This window comes from Neoarius graeffei, chromosome 17, assembly GCF_027579695.1.
Source record: "Neoarius graeffei isolate fNeoGra1 chromosome 17, fNeoGra1.pri, whole genome shotgun sequence".
NCBI classification, from domain to species: domain Eukaryota; kingdom Metazoa; phylum Chordata; class Actinopteri; order Siluriformes; family Ariidae; genus Neoarius; species Neoarius graeffei.
In genome coordinates, this window is record NC_083585.1 from 54,440,560 (window position 1) to 54,456,901 (window position 16,342).

The 16,342-nt window shown below is 40.7% G+C and overlaps 1 protein-coding gene across 1 annotated transcript in view; it reads right to left on the reverse strand.

Moving 5' to 3' along the window:
- The window catches only part of mmp13b (matrix metallopeptidase 13b), a 28,898-nt gene extending 21,188 nt beyond the window's left edge, over nt 1-7,710 (reverse strand). Inside the window, exon 1 of the mRNA XM_060898193.1 lies at nt 7,629-7,710. The gene's annotated coding sequence lies outside the window, so the exon portion shown is untranslated. The remainder of the gene's footprint in view (nt 1-7,628) is intronic.
- Nucleotides 7,711-16,342: the final 8,632 nt, after the last annotated feature.

Sequence of the window (16,342 nt, forward strand, 5' to 3'; positions counted from 1 at the left end):
AGGCCCTTCTGTGCGGAGTTTGCATGTTCTCCCCGTGTCCGCGTGGGTTTCCTCCGGGTGCTCCAGTTTCCCCCACAGTCCAAAGACATGCAGGTTAGGTTAACTGGTGACTCTAAATTGACCGTAGGTGTGAATGTGAGTGTGAATGGTTGTCTGTGTCTATGTGTCAGCCCTGTGATGACCTGGCGACTTGTCCAGGGTGTACCCCGCCTTTCACCCGTAGTCAGCTGGGATAGGCTCCAGCTTGCCCGCGACCCTGTAGAACAGGATAAAGCGGCTAGAGATAATGAGATGAGATGAGATTTAATAAATAGCCTGATCTTACCTGTGATGAAGTGCGCGCTGCAAACCCGTGCATTTTTGATAGTACTTTCATCCCAGTCAGTGTTGGGCACGTTACTTTCAAAAAGTAATTAGTTATAGTTACTAGTTACTTTTCCCAAAAAGTAACGGAGTTAGTAACGGAGTTACTTTGTCATAAAAGTAACTAATTACCAGGGAAAGTAATTATTCCGGGGCGGCACGGTGGTGTAGTGGTTAGCGCTGTCGCCTCACAGCAAGAAGGTCCTGGGTTCGAGCCCCGGGGCCGGCGAGGGCCTTTCTGTGCGGAGTTTGCATGTTCTCCCCGTGTCCGCGTGGGTTTCCTCCGGGTGCTCCGGTTTCCCCCACAGTCCAAAGACATGCAGGTTAGGTTAACTGGTGACTAAATTGACCGTAGGTGTGAATGTGAGTGTGAATGGTTGTCTATGTGTCAGCCCTGTGATGACCTGGCGACTTGTCCAGGGTGTACCCCGCCTTTCGCCTGTAGTCAGCTGGGATAGGCTCCAGCTTGCCTGCGACCCTGTAGAACAGGATAAAGCGGCTACAGATAATGAGATGAGATGAGTAATTATTCCGTTACATTGTGTGTCCCCCCCCCAAAAAAAAAAAACAAATTCAATTAGTGTAATCATAATAAAAGTGAATGTTAAATGTGTTTAATGACCAAAATGGACAATTAACAGAACCAGTTAGTAACGTTATCTACACTATATTAATATTTTTGTGGGACAATGTGAGATAAGACATCTATCAAATGTAATATATTTTTGTAGTTATTAAAATTGTTACTAATTACTGGCCACTGACGAGGACAAACGCTTTGTTCCTCGATATAATGTGCATTGCACGTAGACATTTTTGCCTTTTATTTCAAGTAATGAAAAGTCCTGGCTGTATTTCCAGTGTGAAAGCGCAGTGCTGGGCTGACCGCTCGCCATCGCTGTGTCTTCCGATTGAAAGAGTGCGCAGTAGTGTAGTAGGCGTGGCCTACCTACGTATGTTGTCCAAATCTACTCTGATTGGCTGACTATGCCATTGTCTCGCATCTCCCCGCCCCACACTAAAGCAGAGTAAAGAAAGGCTGAGCGAGCAGCGTGCCAGATGAGAACAGCTTTAATAAAGTAACGCATAGTATTTTATTGTAAGTAACGGGAACGGCGTTATAACGATGTAAAAAGTAATTAGTTAGATTACTCGTTACTAAAAAAAGTAACGCCGTTAGTAACGCCGTTTATTTCTAACGCCGTTATTCCCATCACTGTCTACACGTTTGATGGCTTGTAGTCATAGACGTCGGCGGTTTTTTTGGAATGGGTGAGATCCTGCTGGAATTCTGAACATTTTAACCCCATCACTGCTACGATTCTGACACCCGACAACACAACAACTAGGCATTTCTTCCAAATCTTTCTTCTCGTCTCTACCGTCGCTGAGTCTTTTTTGGGTCCAGGCTGCGCGCGCAATTTCCTCTTATGTATGAATGACGTTTACTGCGAAGGGGGACGGCTGGCTTGACTAATATAGCAACAGTTGCTATGGGGGGCGGAGCTCCCGGAAGGGTCAATTCTCTGCTCTTGGATCAACTCGCAACGCCTTGAGTGCTGAGTCGGGCTCTGTCAGCGTCTAATCAATCAAGCCCATAGGATTTGAATTGAATAGGTGCTTGTAGCGCTAAAGCGCGCTTGGTGGACACAGGCATCTAGGAATGGAACTGTGGAACATTCATCTGACAATGTTGACGTTGGTTTGGCCAGTTCAAATAACGAATATATTTTTCGGATTTTTGCGCATATGCAAATCACTGAGCTCTTCAGTGAGTATACGGAAATCGCTGAGCTTTTCCAGTGGGCATACGGCGTATTGTTAGCAATTACCAGTCATACACACCGCCTAGTGGCCAGTGTTAGTAATTACCAGTCATACACACTGCCTAGTGGCCAGTGTTAGTAATTACCAGTCATACACCACTTAGTGGCCAGTGTTAGTAATTACCAGTCATACACACCGCCTAGTGGTCAGTGTTAGTAATTACCAGTCATACACACTGCCTAGTGGCCAGTGTTAGTAATTACCAGTCATACACCGCCTAGTGGCCAGTGTTAGCAATTATCAGTCATACACCGCTTAGTGGCCAGTGTTAGTAATTACCAGTCATACACACCGCCTAGTGGCCAGTGTTAGCAATTACCAGTCATACACACCGCCTAGTGGTCAGTGTTAGTAATTACCAGTCATACACCGCCTAGTGGCCAGTGTTAGTAATTACCAGTCATACACCGCCTAGTGGCCAGTGTAAGTAATTACCAGTCATACACCACTTAGTGGCCAGTGTTAGTAATTACCAGTCATACACACCGCCTAGTGGCCAGTGTTAGTAATTACCAGTCATACACCGCCTAGTGGCCAGTGTTAGTAATTGCCAGTCATACACCGCCTAGTGGCCAGTGTTAGCAATTACCAGTCATACACCGCCTAGTGGCCAGTGTTAGTAATTACAGTCATACACACCGCCTAGTGGTCAGTGTTAGTAATTACCAGTCATACACCGCCTAGTGGTCAGTGTTAGTAATTACCAGTCATACACCGCCTAGTGGCCAGTGTTAGCAATTACCAGTCATACACCGCCTAGTGGCCAGTGTAAGCAATTACCAGTCATACACACCGGCTAGTGGTCAGTTAGTAATTACCAGTCATACACACCGCCTAGTGGTCAGTGTTAGTAATTACCAGTCATACACCGCCTAGTGGCCAGTGTTAGTAATTACCAGTCATACACCGCCTAGTGGCCAGTGTTAGTAATTACCAGTCATACACACCGCTTAGTGGCCAGTGTTAGTAACTACCAGTCATACACACCGCCTAGTGGCCAGTGTTAGTAATTACCAGTCATACACACTGCCTAGTGGCCAGTGTTAGTAATTACTAGTCATACATACCGCCTAGTGGCCAGTGTTAGTAATTACCAGTCATACACTGCCTAGTGGCCAGTGTTAGTAATTACCAGTCATACACACCGCCTAGTGGCCAGTGTTAGTAATTACCAGTCATACACACCGCCTAGTGGCCAGTGTTAGTAATTACAGTCATACACACCGCCTAGTGGCCAGTGTTAGTAATTACAGTCATACACACCACCTAGTGGCCAGTGTTAGTAATTACCAGTCATACACACCGCCTAGTGGACAGTGTTAGCCGGTAGAAAGAAAACAAAAGAGGCTGGCCATGATATAAGAACATTCTACAACCCAGAAACAGATGGGAGCTCCACTTTTAGGCAGTGCCTTAACCTATATATACATTACATGACATTACATTACATGGCATTTCTCAGACACTCTTATCCAGAGCGACATACAATGAAATATCTATCTGGGAAGATAGGCTGCAGAGGAGAAATGGCTCAAAAACAATGATTAATGCTAATTAATTGGATTTAGTCCATTTGTCCAGCAAGCTTTCCTGAGGCAATTTTCTAAGTCTCGATCAGTATCCATTTTTAAACGTAACTTAAAGTTGCATTATTTTGAGAGGTGGGAGTACACCTACAGTAGTTCTGTTAAATTTGATGATATAATTTGTAAATAGTACTCTTATTAGGTTTTGATCACTCCTGTCTATATATTTCCTGAGAATATTTTCATGTATTTTATGTTATTTGTAATTATAATTATTTATGGTTTTACAGCACTTGTAAATTAGATATGAAGACCCCATTTTGGGAACCTAATAAATATTCCATCCATCGGTCCGTTATCTGTAGCCGCTTATCCTGTGCAGGGTCGCGGGCAAGCTGGAGCCTATCCCAGCTGACTATGGGCGAGAGGCAGGGTACACCCTGGACAAGTCGCCAGATCATTGCAGGGCTGATACATAGAGACACACATTCACATTCACACCTTACGGTCAATTTAGAGCCAACAGTTAGCCTGCATGTCTTTGGACTGTGGAGGAAACCAGAGCACCCAGAGGAAACCCACACAGACACAGGGAAAACATGCAAACTCCACACAGAAAGGCCCTCGTTGGCCGCTTGGCTCGAGCCAGGACCTTCTTGCTGTGAGGCGACAGTGAAAACCACTACACCCGTAATAAAGATTACTGTTAAAAAAAGCTTCTGCTTCTTGCTTTAACTGAAATGGAAGAAATAGTGGTTGCACCCTTCCCCCATCTAAGTAATAATTCTGTTCATTCTTGCATGGAAAATAATATGAGTGGTTTTGGGAAAGGGCCCCTGATTTAGTTCCTGCTTAAGGCACCAAAATATTCTGAAATGGCCCTGCTAAGATGTTTCAAATGTTTTCCATTTATACACGCAGAAACCAGTCACATACAGTCCTGTGCAAAAGTCTTCGGCACATGTAAAGAAATGCTGTAGATAAAAAATGGCTTAAAAATAATGAAATTAAATGTTTCAACATTAAAAAATATAATGATGATCATGATCATGATCATCATCTTCCCCATTTGGGTTTAAAAAACCCTTAGGGTGCTCTTGTTAGCAGTCTGTCCAACAGTCGCAAGAAGTCCATTTTATCCATCATTGTCCGTCTCATCTGCTGGGAATCCATGCCCAACAGATTCTCAACCTTAGTCCATCTTGGTGATCTTACCTCAAAGAGAAGTTGTTTTTGCAAGCAGTCATTGCCCATCCTACAGATGGGCACTATATATTTAAGTTGCTGTTCATAACACGTCAGCTTAATAGGTGGGATGTTGGTCGTCTCACGTAGGTCTGGGTTTGATAGTCTGAAGCTCCAGTCCACGTCCCCCTTGACATCAGCGTCTTGTGACTCAGGAGCATTCTTTCACTTGAAACCACCCTTTACCATTCGATGCAGGAAGCCGTACGATACAACCTCAATTTTGTTTACATCATCAGCAGACATCTGCCATGCTTGTACACTGTATAACAGGTGGGATCGAACACAAGCTATAAGGAATTTCACCCTAGCTGACAGTGGGACGCGATGATCTGTTAGAACATGCTTTAGTTCTTTCCAATTCTGAAATGCCACACCAATCCTTGTGCCGAGGAAGTGAGAGGTTTCTGCATTTGAGTTACTGATGTTGTGTCCAAGATATTTAAAGTTGCGCACATTCTTGACAGTAATAGTAAGCAGTAAGCCATAATGAATGAAACAAAGTCAATACAGTGTCTTGCAAAAGTATTCATCCCCCTTAGTGTTTGTCCTGTTTTGTCGCATTACAAGCTGGAATTAAAATGAATTTTTGGAGTGTGAGCACCATTTGATTTACACAACATGCCTACCACTTGAAAGGTGCACATTGTTTTTTTTTTATTGTGACACAAACAATAATTAAGATGAAAAAACAGAAATCTGGAGTGTACATAAGTATTCACCCCCTTTTGGATGAAACCCCTAAATAAGAGCTGGTCCAACCAATTCACTTCATAAGTTACATAATTAGTTGATTAAGAGCCACCTGTGTGCAATCAAAGTGTCACATGATCTGTCACATGATGTCTGTATCAATCAACCTGTTCTGGAAGGACCCTGACTCTGCAACACGACTAAGCAGGCAATATGAAAACCAAGGAGCCTCCAAACAGGTCAGAGACAAAGTTGTGAAGTATAGATCAGGGTTGGATTATAAAAAATATCTCAAACTTTGAATATCCCAGGGAGCGCCATTAAATCCATTACAGCAAAATGGAAAGAATATGGCACCACTACAAACCTGACAAGAGAAGGCCACCCACCAAAACTCACAGACCGGGCAAGGAGGGCATTAATCAGAGATGCAACAAAGACACCAAAGATAATGCTGAGGGACCTGCAAAGATCCACAGAGGAGATGGGAATATCTGTCCATAGGACCCCTTTAAGCTGTACACTCCACAAAGTGGGGCTTTATGGAAGAGTGGCCAGAAAAAAGTCATTGCTTGAAAAAAATCACATTTGGAGTTTGCCCAACAGCATGTGGCAGACTCCCTAAATACATGGAAGAAGATTCTCTGGTCAAATGAGACAAAAATTGAACTTTTTGTCCATCATGGGAAACGCCATGTGTGGCGCAAACCCAACACCCTGAGCACACCATTCCTACAATAAAGCATGGCGGTGGCACCATCATGCTGTGGGGATGTTTTTCATCTGCAGGGACAGGAAAGCTGGTCAGGACTGAAGGAAAGCTGGATGGCACTAAATACAGGGCAATTTTGGAGGAAAACCTGTTTGAATCAGCTGGATGTTTGAGACTGGGATGAAGGTTCATGTTCCAGCAGGACAATGACCCTAAACATACTGCTAAAGCTACACTGGAGTGGTTTAAAGGGAAACATTTACATGTCTTGGAATGGCCTAATCAAAGCCCAGACCTCAATCCAACTGAGAATCTGTGGCATAACTTGGCGATTGCTGTACATCAACACAACCCAGCTAACTTGAAGGAGTTGGAGCAGTTTTGCCTTGAGGAATGGGCAAAAATCCCAGTGGCTAGATGTGCTAAGCTCATAGAGACATACCTCAAGAGACTTGCAGCTATAATTGCAGCAAAAAGTGGCTCTATAAAGTACTGACTTTTTTTTTGTGTGTGTGTGGGGGGGTACTTATGCACACTCCAGATTTCTGTTTTTTTTCATCTTAATTATTGTTTGTGTCACAATAAAAAAAATAATAATGTGGTAGGCATGTTGTGTCAATCAAATGGTGCTAACCCTCCAAAAATCCATTTTAATTTCAGCTTGTAATGGGACAAAACAGGACAAACACCAAGGGGGATGAATACTTTTGCAAGGCACTGTATTTGGTGTGAGACAACCCTTTGCTTTAAACAAAAATAGCAGTTTTAGGTCCAATGAGTGCAGTTTTATGCGGAAATGAGCTGTAGGTTTTACTGAGCATCTTACAGAACCAGCCACAGTTCTTCTGGACACTTTGACTGTCATACTCACTTCTTAATGTTGCACCAAAACCCAGTAGCCTTCATTATGTTTTCTTTTTTCATCTGAAAAGTGCTCTCTTCTGGAATATGCTGCTCAGATCTCAGATACAAACATATATTTTCCGGTAACATTTAATTTTGTGCTGGGGGAAAAAACAAAAAAACAAACCAACGTTTGGAACTCTAAAATATTTTTGTACTGACACGATAATGTAAAAGTCATAAAATAGAAATCTATAACAAAGTTTGTATGGAAAAAAATATAGGGTGCCTCAGACTTTTGCACAGTACTGTGTATGATTGAAGAACTATTCACACAGTTTTAATCTGACACATTTTTTTTCAGCATGACTAACATTTACAGCAAGTTCTGAAAGATGCACCATGTAAAACACACTTACGGTGGAAGAGTTGCGATAGTTTTTTTTTTCTGTTTTGTTGAAGGTTTAAGCTAATCAGGGTTTGGTTGTTTGTCTTCTGAATGTTAATATTTGGTGTGTGAAGCGATTCAGAATTCGACTGTGATGCACGCTGGGACACGTCCTGATAGCAACTTTAAAACTTAGTGCTGTGATGTGGTGCCAGAAATACTAGACGTAAACTATTATATGGCGACAACCATGCATTTCAAAGCTATATATTGAAAGCAGGACAAAACAAAACACAAATATGCACAGTTATTTACAAGATCGCTGGTTTGTATCTCATGACGTGCACGGTTGGAATGCAGCACTGTCTCGGATCAGCACTGTCTGGTTGCATGGATCCACATCTGCCTAAAGGCCTGTGAGTCAGAAAGTAATGAGCTTTAGGGGGATTTTGGGCAGTCTGCTTCTGTGCTGAACAAGTTCACAAAGACCAAGGTGTGGAAAGAAGGAAAAAAAAGAAGCCGAAATGTCTTGTTGTGAAGAAAAGCAGTATATTGTGACATCAACAAGAAATACAGTTAGGTCCATATATATTTGGACACTGACACAAATTTTGTTTTTTTACCTGTTTACTGAAACATATTCAAGTTATAGTTATATAATGGACATGGACATAAAGTCCAGACTTTCAGCTTTCATTTGAGGGTATCCACATTAAAATTGGATGAAGGGTTTAGGAGTTTCAGTTCCTTAACATGTGCCACCCTGTTTTTAAAGGGACCAAAAGTAATTGGACAGTTGACTCAAAGGCTATTTCATGGGCAGGTGTGGACAATTCCTTCGTTATGTAATTCTCAATTAAGCAGATAAAAGGCCTGGAGTTGATTTGAGGTGTGGTGCTTGCATTTGGAAGATTTTGCTCTGAAGAAAACATGCGGTCAAAGGAGCTCTCCATGCAGGTGAAACAAGCCATCCTTAAGCTGCGAAAACAGAAAAAACCCATCTGAGAAATTGCTACAATATTAGGAGTGGCAAAATCTACAGTTTGGTACATCCTGAGAAAGAAAGAAAGCACTGGTGAACTCATCAATGCAAAAAGACCTGGACACCCACAGAAGACAACAGTAGTGGATGATCGCAGAATAATTTCCATGGTGAAGAGAAACCCCTTCACAACAGCCAACCAAGTGAACAACACTCTCCAGGAGGTAGGCATATCAATATCCAAATCTACCATAAAGAGAAGACTGCATGAAAGTAAATACAGAGGGTTCACTGCACGGTGCAAGCCACTCATAAGCCTCAAGAATAAAAAGGCTAGATTGGACTTTGCTAAAAAACATCTAAAAAAGCCAGCACAGTTCTGGAAGAACATTCTTTGGACGGATGAAACCAAGATCAACCTCTACCAGAATGATGGAAAGAAAAAAGTATGGCGAAGGTGTGGTACAGCTCATGATCCAAAGCATACCACATCATCTGTAAAACATGGCGGAGGCAGTGTGATGGCTTGGGCATGCATGGCTGCCAGTGGCACTGGGTCACTAGTGTTTATTGATGATGTGACACAGGACAGAAGCAGCCGGATGAATTCTGAGGTATTCAGAGACATACTGTGTGCTCAAATCCAGCCAAACTGATTGGTCGGCGTTTCATAATACAGATGGACAATGACCCAAAACATAAAGCCAAAGCAGCCCAGGAGTTTATTCAAGCAAAGAAGTGGAATATTCTTCAATGGCCAAGTCAGTCACTTGATCTCAACCCAATTGAGCATGCATTTCACTTGTTAAAGACTAAACTTCAGACAGAAAGGCCCACAAACAAACAGCAACTGAATACCTCTGCAGTAAAGGCCTGGCAGAGCATTAAAAAGGAGGAAACACAGCGTCTGGTGATGTCCATGAGTTCAAGACTTCAGGCAGTCATTGCCAACAAAGGGTTTTCAACCAAGTATTAGAAATGAACATTTTATTTATAATTATTTAATTTGTCCAATCCGCGTGGGTTTCCTCTGGGTGCTCCGGTTTCCCCCACAGTCCAAAGACATGCAGGTTAGGTTAACTGGTGACTCTAAATTGACCGTAGGTGTGAATGTGAGTGTGAATGGTTGTCTGTGTCTATGTGTCAGCCCTGTGATGACCTGGCGACTTGTCCAGGGTGTATCCCGCCTTTCGCCCGTAGTCAGCTGGGATAGGCTCCAGCTTGCCTGCGACCCTGTAGAAGGATAAAGCGGCTAGAGATAATGAGATGAGATTAGATGAATTTGTCCAATTACTTTTGAGCCCCTGAAATAAAGGGATTGTGTTTAAAAAATGCTTTAGTTCCTCACATTTTTATGCAATCATTTTGTTCAACCCACTGAATTAAAGCTGGAAGTCTGAACTTCAACTGCATCTAAATTGTTTTGTTCAAAATTCATTGTGGTAATGTACAGAACCAAAATTAGAAAAATGTTGTCTCTGTCCAAATATTTATGGACCTAACTGTAAGCTTGACGAGGAAGCGGTGTTAAACTTTTGGTCTTTCACACTTGGCGCACTTGTAGCACAAAGACATGCTTAGTGGTTAACCATCGAGCTGAAATATTCTGGGAAAATAACCACATAAACAATGGTACATTTCTTTACTAACAGTAAAGACTTAGTCTGACAAAATAAGGATGCTAAAGATAACATTTACGGGCAACCACGGCAGCGCAGGGGGTCCAAATTACTGCCTGCTTTACCAAAGTGCAGTACAGTATATTGTTTAAAGCAGGGGTTCTCAACCTTTTCTGCTTTAAGCCCCTCCTATTCATACTTGTAACAAGTCAGGGCCCATTATAAAAGATCCCCAATTATTTTGGCTCATCTATTCTATTAGAATCTAATAATCTATTGCAAAGTGTATTAATGGGATGCAACATCACTCCCTGTGACAGACGGGAGCCCAGGAATTAAATAAATGCAATAAAAACAAACTGTTTTAAATTGTAGATATTGTATTCAAAACTCTATGGATGTGCCAGAAGGGAACATAAAACCATGTATGCGGGTCATTCTCACTCAAAAGGGATTAACGATCCAAAAGTGGAGTCTGGTCCATTAACACAAGAACTTATTGCTATGTTTGTGTCCAGCAAACAAGCAAGTTATTAAAACCAAGAAGTGGATATAGAAACCATTCAATGGGATTAGATCCTTACATGCTAACAAAGAAGGATTTTTCGTACGAGTTGGAAAATTATCCATCTGTTGAGTTCCCTGAGATCTCAAACTACCTGGTGCTGCAGACATCGTTCTACACGCACAAACAGATAAAAACCTGGAAGATCATGGAGGAGAACAACATTTTATATGCAGCTAGGTTAAAGATCTGGTGATCAGGACACTACATGAGAAATAGATCAAAGTGCAGGAAGAGTGTTTATTTGCAGGCGTGATACTTAAGTCAAGTTTATTTTTATAGCGCTTTTTTAGCAATAGACATTGTCGCAAAGCAGCTTTACAAAGAATTAAAGACTTCCAACATTAGCTAATTTTATCCCTAATTTATCCCCAGTGAGCAAGCCTGTGGCGATGGTGGTGAGGAAAAACTCCCTCAGACGACATGAGGAAGAAACCTTGAGAGAAACCAGACTCAAAATGGAGCCCATCCTCATATGGGTGATAACATGTTTATAAATAACTCACTTCTATAACAGTGTCCTATATTGTCACGAAGTATAACTGTGTAACCAGGAAATTCATTATAGTTTTAACATGAGGTCTGTTTTGTTGAAGTTACCGTATAAACTGTTCATTGATGGAAACTTGAGTGCAAAACTGTTCATGATCTAACTGCAGTCCTAAAGTTAGCAAGTCAACTGTAGTCTTCAGGCATAAAAGCATTACTGTAAGTGCAGACATGAACAGTAACGAAGTACATTTACTTGAGTACTGTATTTAAGTACACTTTTTGAATATCTGTACTTTATTTGAGTATTATTTTTTTTGGAAACTTATGACTTTAACTTCACTACATTTGAAAGACAAATATCGTACTTTTCACTCCACTACATTTCTATCAAGGTCCTCGTTACTCGTTACTATGAAGCAGCTTAGAAAGTGGATGTTTTATTCTTTTCTAAAACTTGATTGTTTTTTTTTGCAGGTGACACTGAGACAGCCGATCAGTAATCACTAGGGTCATGTCATGTTCATAGACTGTATAAAATCAAGTTCAGTGATTTCTCCTCAGCATTATTTAACACGATCAGTTGATGGCAGAATGGAAGGAGGCAGTTCTTCTGGGGAACACATGCACTCATGGCCATACCTAGAACCCATGTTTCAGTTTTCTGAAAGGATTAAAGATTCATTTCGTTTTAAATGTTTGTTTTGTTTGCCGAAAATGAACCACATCACGGCCTACCAAAACTCGCTGTCCGACCTGCGGAAGCATATTGAGGTCTGTAAACGTTTTATTCCAAGAGAAAGCTTGCAACGAAGTTGTCTGTGCTTTTAGAGCTCGCGATAATGTTGCAATAGCTATGCAGTCTGGTTAGTCAAATGACTTTCTCTGGATTTGCCCACCAAGTTGCCAAGTTGTCCACGGCTAACATTAACACATAGCTAGTTAACTTGGACACTGTTAGTTAGGATGTAAAGACTGAGTTACGCTAACATGAATAACATTAACTTATCTGAAATCCTTTCAGAAATGTTTCAGCATAATCTTGCCAAATAAACAGAATGTTTAGAATTCATAAACAGAATGAAAAGAATCTTTCTTTTCTAGTAATGTTAGCTACCCAATATGATTTCAAGTTTGAAAAGAGTTTGCGAACATGTCAGGTGGAGCTTCACTGACGAGCTAGCTTAATGTTAAACCACCATGATGGCACAGCATGCGTTCATTTTGTGAATTCACATTTCTGTCTTTGGTAACGGCATTAGGTTTTGTAAGTGCTGTGGCAATAATACAACAATGCATTGACAGAAAATGTACTTTTAATACTTAAGTATTTTTAAAAGCAAGTACTTCAGTACTTTAACTTAAGTAAAAATTTGACTGGACAACTTTCACTTATATTGGAGTAACATTTGACCAGTGGGATCTGTACTTTGACTGAAGTCATGAAATTGGGTACTTTGTCCACCTCTGTGTAAGTGTCCAGAGCTATCTTCCAAGTGGTGTTTTTTTTTTAAACAAAAACAGAATCATAAAGCAGAGTATTCAATCAGTGTTATAAACATGGCTAGAAACAAACATGACAGTGATAATGATAATGCTTTGCAAAGCCTCTGTGAAAACAGCTTCCATATCTATGCTGATTGCACTCAAATCAGTGTCAGGTGTTTCCCATAACGACCGGGTCCCAAGCACGTGCACAACATGCTCTGTGAGCACGCACGGCCGCTCGAGCTGCGCCAGACTCAAGCGCGCAAAGGTGCGACAGTCAAGTGTTCATCTACTGTGTGACCACAACTTTTAGCTCATGTGTATATTGCCATCAAAATGCCTCATCTTCATCAATAACCCATCGCAAAGCATCACGAGCTGCAGTGTGACCGTAGCTTAATGAGGCGGATGTGACGTCAGATGCAACCCAGCAATTGTACCCTACTACGAGTAAAAATTAGCTTCAACTTGAAAAAAAATTTGCGGCCCACTAGATGGCGCTTCAGGGCCCACTAATTAGCCGTGGCCCAGTGGTTGAGAAATACTAGTCTAAAGGAAAAAGAACTATGAGCTGAGATAATAATAATAGCATACAGGTGAGAGTTCAGAGCCACATCGATGAAGTGTGTGTTTTAGATGCATTATGTAAAATTGGTCCAAATTTTTCAAGGTCTCAAACACTTAAAGGTTCTGACTGCAAAGTTGAATGCTGGGTAAAACGTTCCATTTCTATTCCTATTGTTGTTGGAGTTTCGAGATGTTTCGCTGCTGCACACACACACCGTGTATCCTATGTGTAAATATTTTCACGAGATAAAAAGCGTCCCACATTTTACGATTTCAGAGCTCGCCGAAGCAAGTGAGCAACAATATCACGTGACCATCAGGGGGCGTGTTTGAGCTACTTTTAACCAAAACAAATCAGTGTGGGCAAACATGTCGGACTCGGCTCTCCTGTGAGCTAAAAGCCAGTGGAAAAGAAAAGGAAAGCCTGCCTAGTGAGTGCAACTTCAAGATAGAGCAAGGATATTGCTCTGACGTGTCATTTTTCTGGACAGATAACAAAATCATTCTAGCTAGCGCTTAGCTATCTTAGCCTTAGAATGCATGAGACTCCACCGTAGCGAGTATGGAGTTATACACCTAATGTTTTGATCTTACAGAAAAAGAAACGATAACACAAAAGCAGTAAAGATATATTTGTCTTTTGTTTCATGGATCTGTTCGTGAACGTCAACCACAAATTACATCCCTGCGACTCAAAACTCTCTGAGGTTGATGCAGAATCACAATGTTTTCTGCACGTCGCCATCTTGGTGTGACGCAGTTCCATAGTTATGCTAATTAGTTAAAGCTCCTCCCTCGCGTTCAGCTGTTTCCTGTTTCCATAGGGCCGTATTCATACTGTTTACCTCAAGAGGGAGGAAAACAGTCCCAAAACAGAGAAAAGCGGCCCTCAGGACATCAAAATGATCACATCTCGTCTGCATGATATTGCTCTTGCGAGACATCAGAAAATGCCATGCATGATAAAAACATTTGAAAATTTCAGATGACTTTGTAGTCAGCACCTTTACGTTCATGGAGTTGAAGAAGATGTGAAGAATTTTTAACCCCCAACCCCAGTCCAACAAATGGACATAGAGCTCCACCCCTTGAACCTATGGTAATTCAACTAGAGTACTCAGATATCCACCTGCTGTCAGAAACAGGTGAACAGGACAGGAACAGGAAATGCTGACCATATTCGGAAAGTCATGGATTATCCATGTATAAAGGGGGCAGTAAAATGACATATGTGATGGTGGTAACATTCGATACCTGAACGTGTTTAGATATCCCTCTATGTTCTGGTCAAATTTGGTCAGTTTGTTTCAATTAAATATGAATAAAAATTGTAATCGTGGTTGCCAGGGTGACAGTTTTTATGCTTCCTTGGGGTCAACTTGGAACAAGACTGCAAGGTTGCGAGTGGAAAAAGCTCATGGTTGGAGAGGTTATTTTTGGGGTGTTTCTCGTTTAAAATAGTCTGTGGACAATATCTTGTTTTAAAGCAAATAATCAGAAATAAAGATCGAACGAATTTCTGCAAGTATAGGTGATGACAAACAAAGGGGAAGTAGTGTGTGATATATACATATTATAAAGAATGGGAGAAGGAAAGATGGATAATGGAGTGGATAATATACGCACAAGATGATGTCAAACAAGCAGATACTGCTTCTTTGATGCAAGTACTAAGAAAACACCTTTACACCCTGAAGTTTTTGTGCTAGTTTCAGGTGTCTTTGTGCTTTTTTTTTTTTTAAGGATTTGGGATGGACATTTTGCTGAGGCCTAGCAAATAATTTTGAACCCAGGTCTGCACCACAAGGGATGTAAAAACCAGCAACATGAGCAAAAAATCCATCAAATACATTTGCAAGGGACATGCCATTGTGACTACACATCACCACTCGGATGCATGCACACGCTGAATTGGTTAGATTTGGAAATTAAATGGTGATATTTTTTTTTACTCTGTGATAATTAATTTTGCCTCATAATTCGAGTGAATTTGTGCAGTATTCAAAGCAAGTGGAGTTTTGTTCTTGACATAACTTTTCATTTTGCCTTTCAAAACAAAATTCAATTGCTTTTGCTGAAAAAAAGACGTATCATGGCTAAATTTTGACACAGCAATCTTGCCAATCTTGTCTTTGAAGGTTTTTCTCTGGTTCTGGTCGACAGTAGACCAAATATAGTGTAAAACTTTGTTTATTATACTCAGGAATGAGTGGTATAATTTTGTTTAAGTGAGACTCATCAAAAATTACACAAAGGGATGAAAATCTTGTGATTGGAATATGATGAATGATGACTAGGAAGGGGTTGGTGAAATTTTCCTTTGGTAATAAATCAGTAATACAAAGCGTAACCCAAAGTGAAAACTGTTTTCAATCAGGAAAATGAATTATTTAATTTATCGCTGTAAGTTTATGATAACATTTGTCAGGACACTGCTGGGTTTCTGTGTATCGAATATTGTAATTCATGACTCTGTGTTTAGATGCTGGTGAGCAGCTGTAAGCTGATGGGAAATAGAGGTGTTTGAGCCTCCTGCTGGGCATCACACTTATCCACAATAACATTGCCACAATACAAAATTATAACTTAGTAGGTGAGGTAAAATAAAAATAAATACTGATGAAAAACTGCAAATTCTTAAAGCACCAAGTATCTACATTTATATGAGCCATTAATCACGACTGTGGAGTTTGACATCACAACAAAATTAATTGCTTAACACAGGCACCCCAGAACAAGCAGAAATTTCTTTTTTTTTTTGGCTTCTGGTAAAAAGAGTTAAATTGCAGCATAAATAGTAAAATAAAAAGAATAGAAAGGAAGAAAGAAAGAAGAATAAAACACTTGGGGCAATGGGGTGGTTAGTTAATTATTTTTATATAAAGTAAGAACCTTACCCCAAGTGTTACTTAATAATAATAATAATAATAATAATAATAATAATAATAATTATTATTATTATTATTAGTAGTATTTTATTATTTGTCCCTGCGGAAGTTCCGGACTCTTATTTTGAAATTGGGCGGCCATTTTGA